We start from the raw sequence: 16,196 nt of genomic DNA, 5'->3' as shown, positions 1-16,196 counted from the left end.
ATAACTCCATCCTCGATCCACTACAATCTGGCTTTCGCCCACTCCACTCAACTGAGACTGCCCTGGTGAAAGTCACCAATGACCTGCTTTCGGCCAAATCCAGGGGCCACTTCTCTCTGCTCATCCTTCTGGACCTCTGTGCTGCCTTTGACACTGTAGATCATCCTCTCCTACTCCGCACACTCCAAAACGCTTGCCTCTCTAGCACTGTCCTTGACTGGTTTTCTTCTTACCTAACTAACCGCTCCTTCTCTGTGTCTGCCTCCAGCACCACCTCACACCCTTCCATCCTTCCTGTTGGTGTCCCTCAGGGTTCTGTCCTTGGACCCCTTCTGTTCTCCCTGTACACCTCTTCCCTGGGTGCGCTCATTAACTCATTTGGCCTTCAATACCACCTCTATGCTGATGACACACAACTCTACCTCTCATCTCCTGATCTGTCCTCCTCTGTCCTCTCTCAGGTTTCCAGCTGCCTCTCCGCAATCTCCTCGTGGATGTCTGAACGCTCTCTAAAGCTCAACATGGACAAAACTGAACTCATCATCTTCCCCCCATCCTGAGCAACACCCCCGACCAATACTCCATCATTGTTGACAACACCACCATCTCCCCCCGTTCCCAAACTCCGCTGCTTGGGCATCACTCTTGACTCCTCCCTCTCCTTTGCACCCCACATCCAAGCTCTGGCACAATCCTGTCGTTTCCAGCTACGCAACATTGCTCGTATCAGGCCATATCTCTCCCAGAGTGCAACTAAACTCATCATCCACTCATTAGTCATCTCACGACTTGACTACTGCAATGTTCTCACTGGCCTCGCTTGCTCCCATCTTGCTCCCCTCCAATCTGTCCTGAACTCCGCAGCTAGGCTTATCTTCCTCTCCCGCCGCACCACATCTGCCACTCCCCTTCGACAAAATCTACACTGGCTCCCATTCCCCTACAGTATCCTCTTCAAACTCCTCACCCTCACATACAAGGCCATCTCTAATTCCACTGCTCCCTACATCTCCAACCACCTTTCCCTTCATACTCCCTCCCGCCCCCTACGGTCGACTAATGACCGTCGCCTCTCCACCGCCCTGGTCACTGCTTCCCATGCACGAGTTCAGGATTTTGCCCGTGCTGCACCCCTTCAGTGGCACGCACTCCCCCGCTCCATTAGACTCTCCCCGACCTTGCAAAGCTTCAAACGGGCACTAAAAACCCACCTATTCATCAAAGCATACCCTCCCGATGCATAACCCAGTGCTGAAGCCGCGCCTCCACCCCCCTGCCTCATGCCGTGAACATCTCAGCTTTGCTTGCATACTGCCATCAGGCTACCTCACACTTGCCTGCACCTCTTGTCATCTGTCTGTCGCCCCTCCCCACTAGATTGTTAGCTCTTCAGAGCAGGGCCCTCTTTCCTCTTGTTATCTAAGCCCTCGTCTCGACACATTTCACTCGCAGCTCTCCCCTACTCAATGACCATCTTTATCCTGCTAGTAAAGGCTCATCTCCATCTATGTCCACCAGCCTCTAGTAGTACGATGATCACTCCATCAATACTTACATCTTAGCTGTATTATGTCTTGAGAACGTGTGGTGCTCTGTTACCTGTACTCTATTTCTGTTATTTATTTATTTACTGTAATGCTATGTTTTGTCTCCCTGTACTGTCCTTTGTACGGCGCTGCGAAACACATGTGGCGCCTTATAAATAAAATGTAATAATAATAATCTGCTCCATTTGTGAGGTCGAAGTTAGTAGACCAGAGGGCATTAGCCATCTAGGCACCTCCTCCATGTTACATAATTTGCATTTCCTTTTTTAATATCCAATATAAGGGTGGGTGACAGGGCCCAAGCACAATTCCATCTTGCACCACTTTTATTTTCTGCCACTGCTGTGTAGCAATGTTTCATAGATGTGCTATAAACTGTTATGTGTTTGCACTGCTTTTCTGTCGCTTAGTAACCAGCCAGCTCACTGCAGCCTTTGACCTAAACTGGATAAAAACAATATTATGAGGTGGTTAAAATTGACTGGAAATAACTGAAAATTTATGTTATTTAGGTTAACAATACTGTAGGTATAGATTTCAATAGTTTTTATACATTTTTAAAAAAAATACAGATCCAGAACCAAAACTAACACACATGAGGGTGGTTTTAACAAAAGCAAAACTAAAACACACAGTTAATACAGATCCAAAAATCAAAATCAAAACACGGGGGTCGTGCACCTTTGTGATTATTTTTCAGGGGCAATAAACACCTACATCACAGGAAGGGTATTCAAGTTTAGAAGTGGGAGATGGACACCCATGTTATGGTTGTGTTTTGTAGACCTTAATTAGGTCAGTAGTCCACTATAGGTTTTTGTTGTGCTCTGGTCCATCCTTTCTTGGTCAAAATACTTTCTTTACCTAATCCTTAATATTAACTTTTTTTGTTAATTAAAAGAAAAAGCTGACTTAATATGAATCCAATTCAGAGCAAGTTATATAAATTTTATACTTTAAGCAGCTTCATATTCCGTTGGCTGTCTAGATTATAGGAGAGGTCTATCACATCACTTACTTAGGGACAGTGAGGAAACATAAATAATGTCCCAATTAAATACACCTAACTTTGCTATCAATACAATTTATACATTTAACCATAAAGGGTCAACAGTGATTTATATTGTAACTCACACTGTAAAAATAGCTTATTTGATCGTTTATCTTTATTTTATTGATATCTTATCTAATTATTTATTACAGGAAATCAATCTCTGTAATGACACTAAAAAAATAAAACTTTACAGGCAGCAGTAGGTTTATAGAGAGAACCCTTGTGGACAGAGGAGGTAATTCAGACCTGATAGCTAGGCTGCGTTTTCGTACAGTGGGCGATCAGGTCTAAACTGCGCATGCGTATGCACCGCAATGCGCAGGCACATCACATGGGTACAAATCGGATCGCCGCTCAGCAATGGGTTTGTGCAAAGGATCCATTCGCACGGGCGTTCACAAGAAGATTGACAGGAAGAGGGCGTTTGTGGGTGTCAACTGACCATTTTCTGGGAGTGTTATGAAAAATGCAAGCATGTCGATGCATTTGCAGGGAGGGTTCCTGACATCAATCCGGTCCCGGACAGGCTGATGTGATCACAGCGGCTGAGTAAGTCCTGGGCTGCGCAGAGACTGCACAAGATCTGTTTGAACAGCTCTGCTACACATGCGATCGCACACTTGCACAGCTAAAATACACTCTCCCTGTAGGTGGCGACTATCTGTTTGCAGCAGTGCAAAAATCGCCTGCTAGCGATCAGTTCTGAATTAGGTCCAGAGATTTAATATTATTGAGGTTTTAATTTTACCGATGCAACTCAGATCTTACATGTGTCATATGCAGAGCAATAGATAGACATTTTTATGCCCTGGGCAACAAAACTAAACAAAACGGGTACACCACACACAACAGGTGCTAGGTTGTCCTCAAAATTATATCCATCTAACCAAGAAAGGACATTATGGGCTATTCAAAGACTTTTAACCATATGTACCTGTAAAAAAAAGGCTCCAATATCTACTCATAACATGGAAAAATTCAACATTACCCATGATACCGTTGTTCCAGCACTTGCACTGCCATCTCATTCCAGAGATGGTCACTGACTGGTGATCTGTCTGGACCTGCTCTGCTTCATGCCCATCTTCTTCTACCAGTGTAACAGTGAGTATGGCTTTACTACCAGTTGCACAATAAACCACACTACCTGGTTAAGCCACAGTGGACTTGTTCATGGGTCAACTTAGTCTCCACTGGTGTGTACATTTAACTCTGCTAAACCACCTGCACACACATTTCCAACAGGTTATAGGCCCATGGTGCACACATGTAAGAAGGGACCCTGGCACACAAAAATATTAAGTACCCTGGCAAACAGAACCAATAAGCACCCAAAACACTTAAGCATAGAGGGGTAATCCAACATACAACAGAGAAAAGCCACCCAAAGTGCACAGGGCATATACAGAAGTGCCTCAGGCACATTGTGAGGTATGATACAAACACTACAGCAGCACTGAGGCACCATCATGGCCATATTTTAAGGCACCTAAGTTGCAGAATAAGGACTGTAAGGAGCACACATGCAGGTATTACACCTATAATAGGGTACATTAAATTAAAAATTGCAAAACATTACACAAAAAGTAAATGTGCTATAGAAATGCCACTGAATTAGGAAAGACAGTGGAAAGTAATAGTAGATACTGGTCATAGTCCAAACCCAAATAATGTAGAGAAATCTATAGGAACCAAAGGCTTGGAACAACATGTATACTCCATAATTCATGGGAAAATGTCAGCTAGAGACATGTGAATTGCATTGCAAGAGGCATATTAGAATAGAGGCCTCATGTGGATAATATATTTTAGATGTGCATTATATAATGTAAAGTTACATGAATGCAGAAGTACAAGTGATTAAGTAGACAGGCTAATGTCTGTCTCTCAGCAATTAATGTCTATTGGTGTACAAATTTAACACCAGAGTTTGACTTCTTAGTTATGTTGTTAGAGGCAAACACTGCGCAGTTGACAACAGATAGTAAGAGCAAAGCTATTACAGTCTTAGGAACATGTAGCCTGTGACTCTAATGCTAAGACAACTGTTTTGCAATCAAAAAATGAGAAGTTCCGAAAAAGTAAATTCAAGTGTTATAATTGTCGCAAAGCAATTAACTACAAGCAGAGAAAAGTGGATCCTGTGCAGAACAAGAAATGCGATGACTGAGATCAGTCAACCCTGAGTGTTACAGATAACTTGCAAGGAAGGATAGGGGGTCGCACAGACTTTTATTTTAATCAATTATGTTCATGTATTGTTTTATGTCCTTTCCCTTTTATTCAGTAACACAGGTATATACCTTTTATATTGGGAGGTGCTCCAAGGAATATAGTAACTATAGAAGGTCAAAAGAAAACAAGAAGATTCCCTGTATTGGGCACACTCGGACTATAATACTTTCATAAAGTCAAATATCTGTCATGATAGATGACCACAAATTCTAAAATATAACTTTTATTAGGATCTTTTAAAACATAAGCGAAATATGGTGCATGTGAATAAAGTTGTGAAAAATAATAAAGTGAATTAAAAAGCATAGCCACTGTGATTGTTGTGTTTCTTCACTTGTCTCCAGTGTCTATACAATGTTGCAATATCTGTAGCAATGCTAGTTGCCTTTTGTCTGGTAATGATACCTTTGTATCTACAAGTGGATGGCTCCTGTTATGATTTCATAACGCCACCATTATTTAAAGTTTTATTCCATGTCTGCAGTGTGCGCATCACTTGACTAATCATGCTTAAGTGGTGACCCATCCTTTGAGTGTCTACTTTTATTTGCTAGGGACTTATTATTCTTAGGATAATTATTCTCCTTGTGCTGCTGCTCTCTATATATGAGACATGTAATGTTCAGGGTGCTCTGTTCCATATGGCAGTATACCTTATTTTATGGTTCATGTATCGACACCCGTTATACACACATGTGATGTATTCGGAAGATGTATCACATTCCAAGTCAATTTTTCAGTGCACTTATTGACATTAGAACTGCTCTAATGTCAATAAGTGCACTGAAAAATTTACTTGGAATGTGATACATCTTCCGAATACGTCACATGTGTGTATAACGGGTGTCGATACATGAACCATAAAATAAGGTATACTGCCATATGGAACAGAGCACCCTGAACATTACATGTCTCATATATAGAGAGCAGCAGCACAAGGAGAATAATTATCCTAAGAATAATAAGTCCCTAGCAAATAAAAGTAGACACTCAAAGGATGGGTCACCACTTAAGCATGATTAGTCAAGTGATGCGCACACTGCAGACATGGAATAAAACTTTAAATAATGGTGGCGTAATGCAATCATAACAGGAGCCATCCACTTGTAGATACAAAGGTATCATTACCAGACATAAGGCAACTAGCATTGCTACAGATATTGCAACATTGTATAGACACTGGAGACAGTGAAGAAACACAACAATCACAGTGGCTATGCTTTTTAATTCACTTTATTATTTTTCACAACTTTATTCACATGCACCATATTTCGCTTATGTTTTAAAAGATCCTAATAAAAGTTATATTTTAGAATTTGTGGTCATCTAACATGACAGATATTTGACTTTATGAAAGTATTATAGTCCGAGTGTGCCCAATACAGGGAATCTTCTTGTTTTCTTTTGACCTTCTAGTGTTACAGATAACCACAGGAAGGATTGTTGGTATATTAACTGAGGTGCAACAAGACATTTCAGCTGCAAAGTTGTCTAACCTCACCTTTCTTAAAGGTTGCTATGTGAAAGCCTCAATTGTGAGTTTGTGTATCATTGAGAAACTTGCAGCATAGGGGGTGTTAAAAGTTGAGAGCACTAGTACACAGTCTCCAGTATGGCTCCTCCAGGGATGATACTTCATTTCCTTACCAAGATGGCCACCAGTACTACTACTGCTTATGTGCTGTGCTATCTGGTTACTGTGTACGTGTGGCATAGTGGGGCATAAACTTTTACCCTTTAGCGCCTCAGGCCACAACACCATTACCCACAATACTGCTGTTCCAGCACCTGCATCGCTATGGCATCCCAGAGACAGTCACCGGTTGTGTAGCAGTGATTATGGATTTACTATCACTTGCACAATAAACCACACTACCTGGTTAAGCCATACTGGATTTGGGTAAGTCTCAACTGGTGTGTACACATATTTCCAACACAAATTATATATGAAATAAAACTTCACAGGTATAAAAGGTCACTTAGTATGACACACTGCTCAAGTCTGAACACCACCCTCTCAATTCCCCAGTTTTATCATTAGAGCAATAAAGCTCAAACGTTATTGGCTAATAAAGTTTGTGCTAAAACAGCAGTCCAAGCCATCTACTCAATTAAAGACCCTTCTGGTCATCCGTCGTATGATCCAAAATGTATTCATAAAATCTGTTCCGATTATCACTGGGCCTTATGTAATCCTGACACCCCCCCCCCCCAACGGACGTTTCATCCCATACTTGTGAGACCCAATCATACTGTATTAAGACCTCAAATTGATGAATCTGTCTGTAGCTTCTTAAACACCAACATTTCAGCGGAAGAACTTGAAAATGCACTTAAATCCCAGAATCCTTCTAAGGTGCCGAGCCCAGATAGGTACCTGATGGTATATTAAAAAGCATGCATCCCACAACTACTGTAATCCCTCACATGATTCACATGTTTAATGAGATCATGCATGGCGCTCCATTCCACAAAGACTCCACAGCATCCTGCATCGTAGTTATCCCTAAGCCTGGAAAATACCTCTTCCTTTGTATCAATTACAGGCCTATTGCTTTGCTAAATATGAACTAACACTATTTGCCAAAGTGCTAGCTATGAGATAAAACAATGTGTTGGCCTCTCTGATATCTGACCAAGTGGATGTCAGGCCTTGGACAACACTAGATGCACTATTAATTTAATCCCTCTGATTAACTCATCTAACATACCCTCTGTTGTCCTGGCACTCGACAGTGAAAAAGCGTTTGATCACAGTTCTTGGCCCTTCTTATTCTCCACCTTACACTCATTTGGGTTTCATGGCCACTTTATTTCAGCTATTGAGGCCTGTTACTCCTGTCTCTCATGTATGGTTTTAACAAATGGCGTTTGTTCCCCATGATTTTCATTGGCTAATGGCAACAATCAAGGATGCCGACTATCAGCCGTACTTTTTGCCCAATGTATCAAACCCCTTGCAGCCTGTATTCAAGCTACTGTGGATATTCAGGGCAATACAATGGGATGAAATAAATATAAATTGTACCTTCCGACACTTTCCAAACCTTGTATCCCTAATTAATCTACAAAATGGCTCCCTTTCGGGATATAAAGTAAATCACTCTAAATCGAAAGCTCTTTCCTTACATGTCTCCTCTAAATTACAGTCAACATTAACCTCCATGTTCCCATTTCCATAGACACCCCCCGCCATTAATTATCTTGGGGTGTATATTACAAGACCTACTCTTCCATCTATTAAGCTAATTTTGTTCCCCTTATTAAGATCTTAACACAGGATCTTGACTGCTGGAATCGTGTGTATGTCTCCAGGTTCGGTCGGATAAATGCTCTCAGAACTAATTTTCTTCCGCATTAACTATATCCTTTCCAAACTTTCCCAATACCAGTATCTTGCACAACTTTGGCCTCTCTGCAAAAATTTTTTGTATGGGCGGGTCTTATACCCTACATTAAATGTTCAATCCTCAACAAAGATACAGTCTGGGGCTCCCTATTTTCCCTTTTTACTACACCGCAAGTAACCTTAATCATATCGGGCAGGTTCTAATGAAGGTCGAGTTCATTTTTTAAATTCCAGAGTACAGTGCCACATAATGATGGCCATGATGTAATGAAGTCTGAGTTCAATGGCCATGTGGGATGCCTGCTGAACTCAGACATTTTTTTAAAGAGTCAATCATTAACAAGGCATTGTTTAGCCTTACATATGCTTACCCCTTTAAAATAACATCTCAGTTCGGCCAGAATCCCACACAGCCACTGAACTTGGACATCATAACATCACTGCCATCAAATCGTAGCACTATACTCCAGGATTTAAATAAGAAAAAGAAATTGAGAACTCCTTGTGTCACTGTGGTTCGATTAGTACATTGCTATTGCTTCACGGGGAATGTAGAACAGCCTCAGCTTACTCTGTCCTATCAACTTCACTCTTCAATTATCGGATAAATTGCATATTTACCTTGGTCCTAACCCTTACCCATCTCCATTGACTCCAATATGAGATCACCCCCACTTCCCAAAATGGCATTGGGTGGGCATGGCATCAGAAACCGGGTCAGGTTTGGGGCAAACATGAAATTGGGTAGCCAGGCAGTGGGGGCAGGGGGGCTTTACTTATTTAGCAATGCAATCACTAACCACCATTATCATGTTGGGCGCCTTGCCCTGTCCTTGGTGGCACTCAGCATGCGATCGCAAGCAGTTGCAGTTTTGCTAAAATCACAAAACTACATCTGAAGCTGAATAAGGCCCTACGTTAGCCAAGTGGTTCATCTGGCCCTTGGCATTGATGTTATCTTGAAACCTGTGATGGCTTTATTTATTGAATGTTCCTTTCCTTGTGTCTCCAAAACACAGGATAAATTGAACACCCATATTTAATGTCACCAAGTCCCTTATTGCTAAACATTGGAACAGTTTCTCTCCAGCTGTTGTTAAACTACACATCCCAGCATGCTGTGGCACATTTAGCATTCACTAATAGCAAAACTGCGCCACAGAATGCTGGGACTTGTAGTTTCACAACAGCTGTAGAGCCACAAGTTGGCAAGGCCTGCATTGGAAGGACCAGCGTCCACACTCAATGTATTTTATGCTTTCATGGAATATGTTACCCATACCTCCCAACTTTGATGATGCAGGAAGCGGGACTCCTGCATGGCAAAGCCACGCCCTCTGTAAAAGGGTATGGCTTCTGAAAAAGAGGGTGTGGCTTTGTGGTATTGCCGCAATCGTGAGCAATGCCCCCATTCTCCGTCACTGTGGGGACATGGCCAGTGTTCCTCTGTCTCCCTTTGTCAACACTGCATGTGCACACAGCGTCTATAAACCGCTGCTCTATAGCAGAGCAGTGAATGACATTGAGGCTCCCAACTGCCCTTCCCAAACCACCGCAGGACACTGCGGGCCCGTGGGTGGGACAGTCCCCATAAAACGGGACTGTCCCGCAAAAATTGGGACAGATGGGAGGTATGTGTTACCGGTTCGCAAAATAACTTGACTGTTAAATACCACACAATCTGGTCTCCATGGTTTCAATATCAGTCTCTTCCTACTCCTGCATTGATTCCCCCATCCTCATTTCCCTCCCCATACTTTTAGCCCCCTCTCTTCCTCCTTATCATTTGGCTCCATCTCTATTCTTTATTCTTTTCTGCAGATCTCCTTTTTCTTTTCTTTATTCTTTAGTCTATTCCAGGGGTGGCCAACCAGTCAGAGGCAAAGAGCCAGAAAAGATCTGTAGTCAAGGGCAAGAGCCAGTATCATGCGCACACGCGAAAAAATGCAGGCGTGGTCTAGTTTTCACATAGCCACACCCCAGTTTTGTGCGCACACCTTTCGGTATGGCGTTTGTAGGAGACGAGTATGACCTTGTGTCATAACTCCGTTTTTAGTCCTGTTGTACAGTGCCACATACATATAATGCCCCAGTACAGTGCCACATTCATATATAAAAATGCCAATAAACGGGTGCCTCCACACTGCCTGACACACATGTCCCCACAGTTCCAGAAACACATATGTCCCCACAGTGCCAGATACATATATGCCCCACAGTGCCAGACATGCCCCCAGTGCCAGATATGTCCTCAGTGCCAGATACACATGCCCCCACAGTGTCAGCTATGCCCCCAGTGCCAGATATACATGTCCCCACAGTGTCAGATATACATGCCCCCACAGTGCCAGCTATGCCCTCAGTGCCAGCTATGCCCCCAGTGCCAGATATACATGTCCCCACAGTGCCAGATATACATGTCCCCCCAGTGCCAGCTATGCCCCCAGTGCCAGATATGCCTCAAGTGCCAGATATACATGTCCGCACAGTGCCAGCTATGCCCCCATGCCAGATATACATGTCCCCACAGTGCCAGCTATGCCCCCAGTGCCAGATATACATGTCCCCACAGTGCCAGATATACATGTCCCCCGAGTGCCAGCTATTCCCCCAGTGCCAGCTATTCCCCCAGTGCCAGCTATGCCCCCAGTGCCAGATATACATGTCCGCACATTGCCAGCAATGCCCCCAGTGCCAGATATACATGCCACCCCTTCCCCCATGCTGCTCACAGCGCTGCTGCTGTCTGTGAGGGGAGGAGAGTGCAGCATATGCCTCTCTCGCCCCTCACTCTCCGGCGGCGGTGTCTCTCTTCAATTACGCATCGGTCCGTGAGCCAATCAAAGCTCGCGGTCAAGCAGCCTTAGCTGAATTGAAGAGTGATACCGCCGCTGGAGACAAGTGTATGTGCCAGACAGCGGTGGCCAGGAGCCGGCCGAGCCGCATGCGACGGATGAAAGAGCCGCATGCGGCTCGAGAGCCGCGGGTTGGCCCCCGCTGGTCTATTCTTTTTTCTTTAATTACAGTATATTAAATTTGGGGATGGCCAACGAAATAGTATGTAGTTTTTCTCTAGATTTTTCAGTTTAGCGCAAGTATTTTTGCTATAACTTTGCTTATATCAAACTGTACAATATGTTTATATTTAGATGTTCTTTTGAATCTGTACACAGTTACTGTATCTTCCTGTAATTCTATTGGTATTTCCCAATAAAATTATCTTGTTTAAAAAAAAAATATATATATATATTATTTTAATTGTTAATTTGTATTTAAACAACTACCTAAAAACAACAAATACCAAAATGTACATGACAGATAATAATAATTTGCTAAAGGCACACTGCAAAATATTATAAGGTCACATCAAGGATGAAAGTGTATTCGGTCTATAGATCTACACTAAAAAAGGTCTACACTCAATAGGTCAACCACTCAAAAGGTTGACAGGGTCAAAAGGTTGAAATATACAATAAAAGGTAGATAGTTAAAAAAAATACAGGGTCAAAAGGTCAACAAGGGTCAAAAGGTCAACATGGCAATGGTTGACACCCATATTGTCGACACGCATATGGTCGACACAAGTTTTTTTACATAGAATATAAAAAAGTTAAATTTTTATCATCCATGTGGACTATGATTGGGAATAAGTAACCTGTGCTAGGGGACGTGGTACACTAATGGGGCTTGTTTGTGTCAGAAAAGTGACAAATCACCCAAAAAAAATAAATTGTGTCTACCTTTATTATGTCTACCATTTCCATGCCTACCGTTTGACCCTGTCGACTTATTCTACTGTCTACCTATTCTATGTCGATCTGTTGACCATGTCAACCTAATGCATGTCCACCAAGACTATAGACCTTTTTGGTGTAGATCTAATAATCCACCCCTGATGAAGGTACATACAGTATAACATAGTCTTACATCACGTACATTTTGCTATGCCAATGAAGCCTTGCAATACTATTTTCTAGACCTGTTTACAATAGAGCATGTTATTTCTTATACTTGTCCCTCAGTATTTCCTTCAGTAAAATTCCCGGGTGTATCTAGTCGCCTCACCCATTACTGGATTTCAGAGCAGCATCTGATTAAGCATGTCATTTTCATAATTTCCTAATTATTAGGTGAACAGCATCAACTCATCCAGCTAATACTGAAGGTGATGTCTGGTGCTGCGGGCAGAGTCTGAGAAGATCCGCTTCTGAGCTCGCAATAAGAATTCCTGTACTGTTATTTTGAGATACAACATCATTTACCAGATATTTCAGCAGATACTGGAGTGGGGCTCTAGGGACCTCTACAAGAAAAACACATTGGATTTCTAACACATCTCCCCAGTAAGTGTATCATTTAGGACATCTACATAAAATATGTATAAAGTTCCATGTGGCAAATGACACATAATACATTTTGGGGGTGGTTGCATCCGTGACTTATACAGCTCAAACAGAGTGCAATAAACTATTAATTATGCATAATTGTGTCAACCTTTGGGAACAATTAAGTGAAATATGTTATGGGGCTTAGTGTTATTATAAATGTTCCCTTCCACTTATACTACTGTCTTTATGGCACCACCTCCTGAAGTGCAGCATTAGTTTATTAGTTTTGGAAGTGAACACACTTTCAGCATTAGGAAATGACAAGTGACAAGTCGCTGTAGTGGACCTGAATAAAGACTATACTGTATGTCACAGCAAGAGTTATTGATAAAAATAAGCATCAGAAACCCTAACTTCTAACTGTAGTTGTGTTTAAGTAAGACTGAGCATACCTGCCTCCAAAGTATACATCTATGCACACCTAATACTATTCCGTAAAAGCATATGGTTTGGAGAGGGACATTTTACAATTTCTAAACCTCAGCAATTATTAATAGTGTGCATGAATCTGCCTGCAATTTTTTACAGCATCCTCTTTCAAAGGCCTGCGGTAAAGCAGAGGTTCCCAAACGTGGTCCACGAGGCACCCTAACAGTCCAGGTTTAACGTATATCCATGAAGTGGCAGGCCCAGGTGCAAAAATATACTTTGGGCCCCTCCTCTGATCCACCCCAGGTTCATGGGCGGGATGTAATGGAGTGTGAGTATGCAGTGATATTCCAACTCGCACCTTCTCGCACTTTGAGAAGGTGCGAGTTGGCTGCGCAACTCGAAAATGTAATGCAGTGCGAATTTTTAGTAAAAAATTCTTTCTGCATGCGAGATCTGGCAAAATAACAGAGCAGAAACCTAATAGTTAAACCCGAACAATGGCCCTCATTCCGAGTTGATCGCACGCTAGCTGCTTTTAGCAGCAATGCAAACGCTAAGCCGCTGCCCTCTGGGAGTGTATCTTAGCTTAGCAGAAGTGCGAATGAAAGGTTAGTAGTTCTGCAACTTCAAAATTTCATGCAGTTTCAGAGTTGCTCAAGACTTACTCATAGCTTGCGATGACTGCAGTCTGTTTAGTTCCTGATTTGACGTCATAAACACGCCCTGCGTTTGGCCAGCCACTCTTGCGTTTTTACCTGGCACGCCTGCGTTTTTTAGCACACTCCCTGAAAACACTGAGTTGCCGCAAAGAAACACCCACTTCCTGTCAATCAAACAACGAACACTCCAGCGACTGAAAAGCGTCGCTCAAGCTTGTGTAAAACTACAAAGTTTTGTATGAAAGTACCTAGCGCATGCACGCTGTGTACCATACACATGCGCAGAATTGCCATTTTTCCACCTGATCGCTGCGCTGCGAAAATCGGCAGCGAGCGATCAACTCGGAATGAGGGCCAATGTAATGTGAGTTTCATTACATTGTGCGAGTTTGACAGAAACATGCACAGATCAGTGAGATCCGTACATGCCTCTGTCTGTAATAGTAAAGAAAGCGTTAAAAATGTAAAAAAAAAGAAAAAAGAATGATGTGCAGGTGCCCCCCAAAAGCATAACCACACCGGGCTCTTTGAGAAGGTCCTGGTTGCAAAAATACGGGGGGGAAATTAACTGGGGTTCCCCCGTATTTAAACAATCAGCGCCGGGCTCATGGACCGGTCCTGGTTCCAAAAATACCGGGCACAAAAGAAGTAGGGGTTCCCAGTATTTTAAAACCAGCACCTGGCTCCACTTGCCAGGGAGATGATGCCACAGCCAGGGGACACTTTTATATAGGTCCCTGCGGCAGCAGCATCACACACCGCAACTTGTCACCCCTAGCCGGGGTTCCCTGGGGGAGTGGGGACCTCTAAAATAAAGCCCCCCCCTCCAGGCACCCAGGGGCCAGGGACGAAGCCGAGGCTGTCCCCACCATCCATGGGCTGTGGATGGTGGGATGACAGCCATAGTTTGTAAAAAAAAGAATATTGTCTGCTGTTGTGGAACTACAAGTCCCAGCAAGCCACCCTGCATGCTGGTACTTGAAGAACCACAAGTACCAGCATGCTGGAAATTAAAGGGCCTGCTGGCACCTGTAGTTCCACAACAAAATAAATACCCTAAAAAACACAAGACCCACACACTGTGAAAGTAAAATTTTATTTACACATACATGCACACTTAACACACTCACACATACTTACCTTGGGGGTCATTCCAAGTTAATCGCACGCTGCAACTTTTTGCAGCCCGTGCGATCAACAAGATGCCGCCTATGGGGGAGTGTTTTTTTGCATAGCAAGGCTGCGATCGCTTGTGCAGCCCTGCTATGCAAAAAAGTTTTGTGCCGAACAAGACCAGGGTATGAGCTACTTACCCTGCGCGATGAATCCAGCATTGATGGTCCCGGAATTGACGTCAGACATCCGCCCTCCAAACGCCCCGGAACGCCATCCTCCTGTCAATCTTCTTGTGGTCGCCGCTGTGACCGCTTTCTTCATTAGCGGCGTAGTTGACCGTCGCCAGCCATCGCCGGGCAACAACGCACCTTTGCAATGCGGCCACAGTGCATGTGCAGTTCCGACTCGATCGCGCGGCTGCGATGAAGCACAGCGTGTGATCGGGTTGGAATGACCCCCCTTGTGTCTCACGGAGCCCCTTGGTCCCCTTGTCCACGTAGAATCCACGGGTACCTGTAAATAAATATTTGATACTCGCCTAATCCTGTGTTGATCAGTCCTCTTCATTCTAAGTATGCATCCCAGGGGTTTAAAAAAAATAAAATGCCACTAACCCAATCCAGCGGACAGGTAGAAGTGTATGTTTACATATACACTATACACATATACTACTATTACTACACGAATGGTGTCCCTTCACGATACTAGTGTCATTAGAGGAACCCCCCAGCCAATCAGGAGCTGCTGCCATAGCAGCAGCTTCCTGATTGGCTGTGCCCTGGGACTACAGAGCCAATCGCAGCTTGCCCATTGTAATGAATGGAGACGCTGTGCTCCATTCATTACTATGCCGGGAGACACTAAATTGATGAAACCGCAAGGGTCAGTACCAATTGACCTTGTCTTTCTTTTTAGTAAGGTCAGAAATGTGCGAGTTTACACACCATCGCAACCCATTACATTTGTGCAAACTCACACACCATTACATTTGGCCCCATATATGATATATGTCAGTGGGTGGCAGAGAGAGGCACAGAGTGATAGAGAGAGGTAACAAAGAGAGGCAGTGGGTGACAGGGAGAGGATGACAGGAGTACAATCACACAGTTCTGTGCTGTGTGGAGACCATAGGGGATGCACCATGGTGGGACCAGGGATGATGTACCTTGATGCAGGTGGGTGTTGAAAGAAGTGTGCTACTGCACAGACTCTAGTCTTCCTTTCCCCCAGGGAGGCCTCATGCCCTATCCCAAGATGGCCACCAGATCACTATTGAGAATGTGCAGGGGCCATCTTATTTCTTATTTATTTACTGTACTATCTGTTCTACCTGTTCTTCGCATGGGAATTTCTGATTTTCACAGTTGTAAATACAAAATGTGGTAAATCTTTTGAGCCATCTTAATGTAAGTAAATATTAATCCAGGTTCTTGGCGTTACCTGAGGAGCATCCGTAGCAGAAATGGTAAAAAGTGA

At 43.4% G+C, this 16,196-nt stretch overlaps 2 long non-coding RNA genes across 4 annotated transcripts in view; one reads left to right on the top strand and one right to left on the bottom strand.

The window, feature by feature from the left end:
- The window catches only part of LOC134927647 (uncharacterized), an 83,200-nt gene that overhangs the window by 3,379 nt on the left and 63,625 nt on the right, over positions 1-16,196 (top strand). For 2 of the 3 annotated variants that reach the window (XR_010177697.1, XR_010177695.1), the window contains exon 2: positions 12,316-12,528. This is a non-coding gene — a long non-coding RNA (uncharacterized LOC134927647). Of the gene's footprint in view, positions 1-12,315; positions 12,670-16,196 lie in introns of those variants that run through there. The other variant, XR_010177696.1, reaches the window with a different exon arrangement.
- The window catches only part of LOC134927646 (uncharacterized), an 84,221-nt gene that overhangs the window by 51,095 nt on the left and 16,930 nt on the right, over positions 1-16,196 (bottom strand). The window lies entirely within an intron of this gene.

This window comes from Pseudophryne corroboree, chromosome 5 (assembly GCF_028390025.1).
Source record: "Pseudophryne corroboree isolate aPseCor3 chromosome 5, aPseCor3.hap2, whole genome shotgun sequence".
In the NCBI taxonomy this organism is placed as follows: domain Eukaryota; kingdom Metazoa; phylum Chordata; class Amphibia; order Anura; family Myobatrachidae; genus Pseudophryne; species Pseudophryne corroboree.
This window is presented reverse-complemented; position numbering and strand designations above follow the sequence as displayed.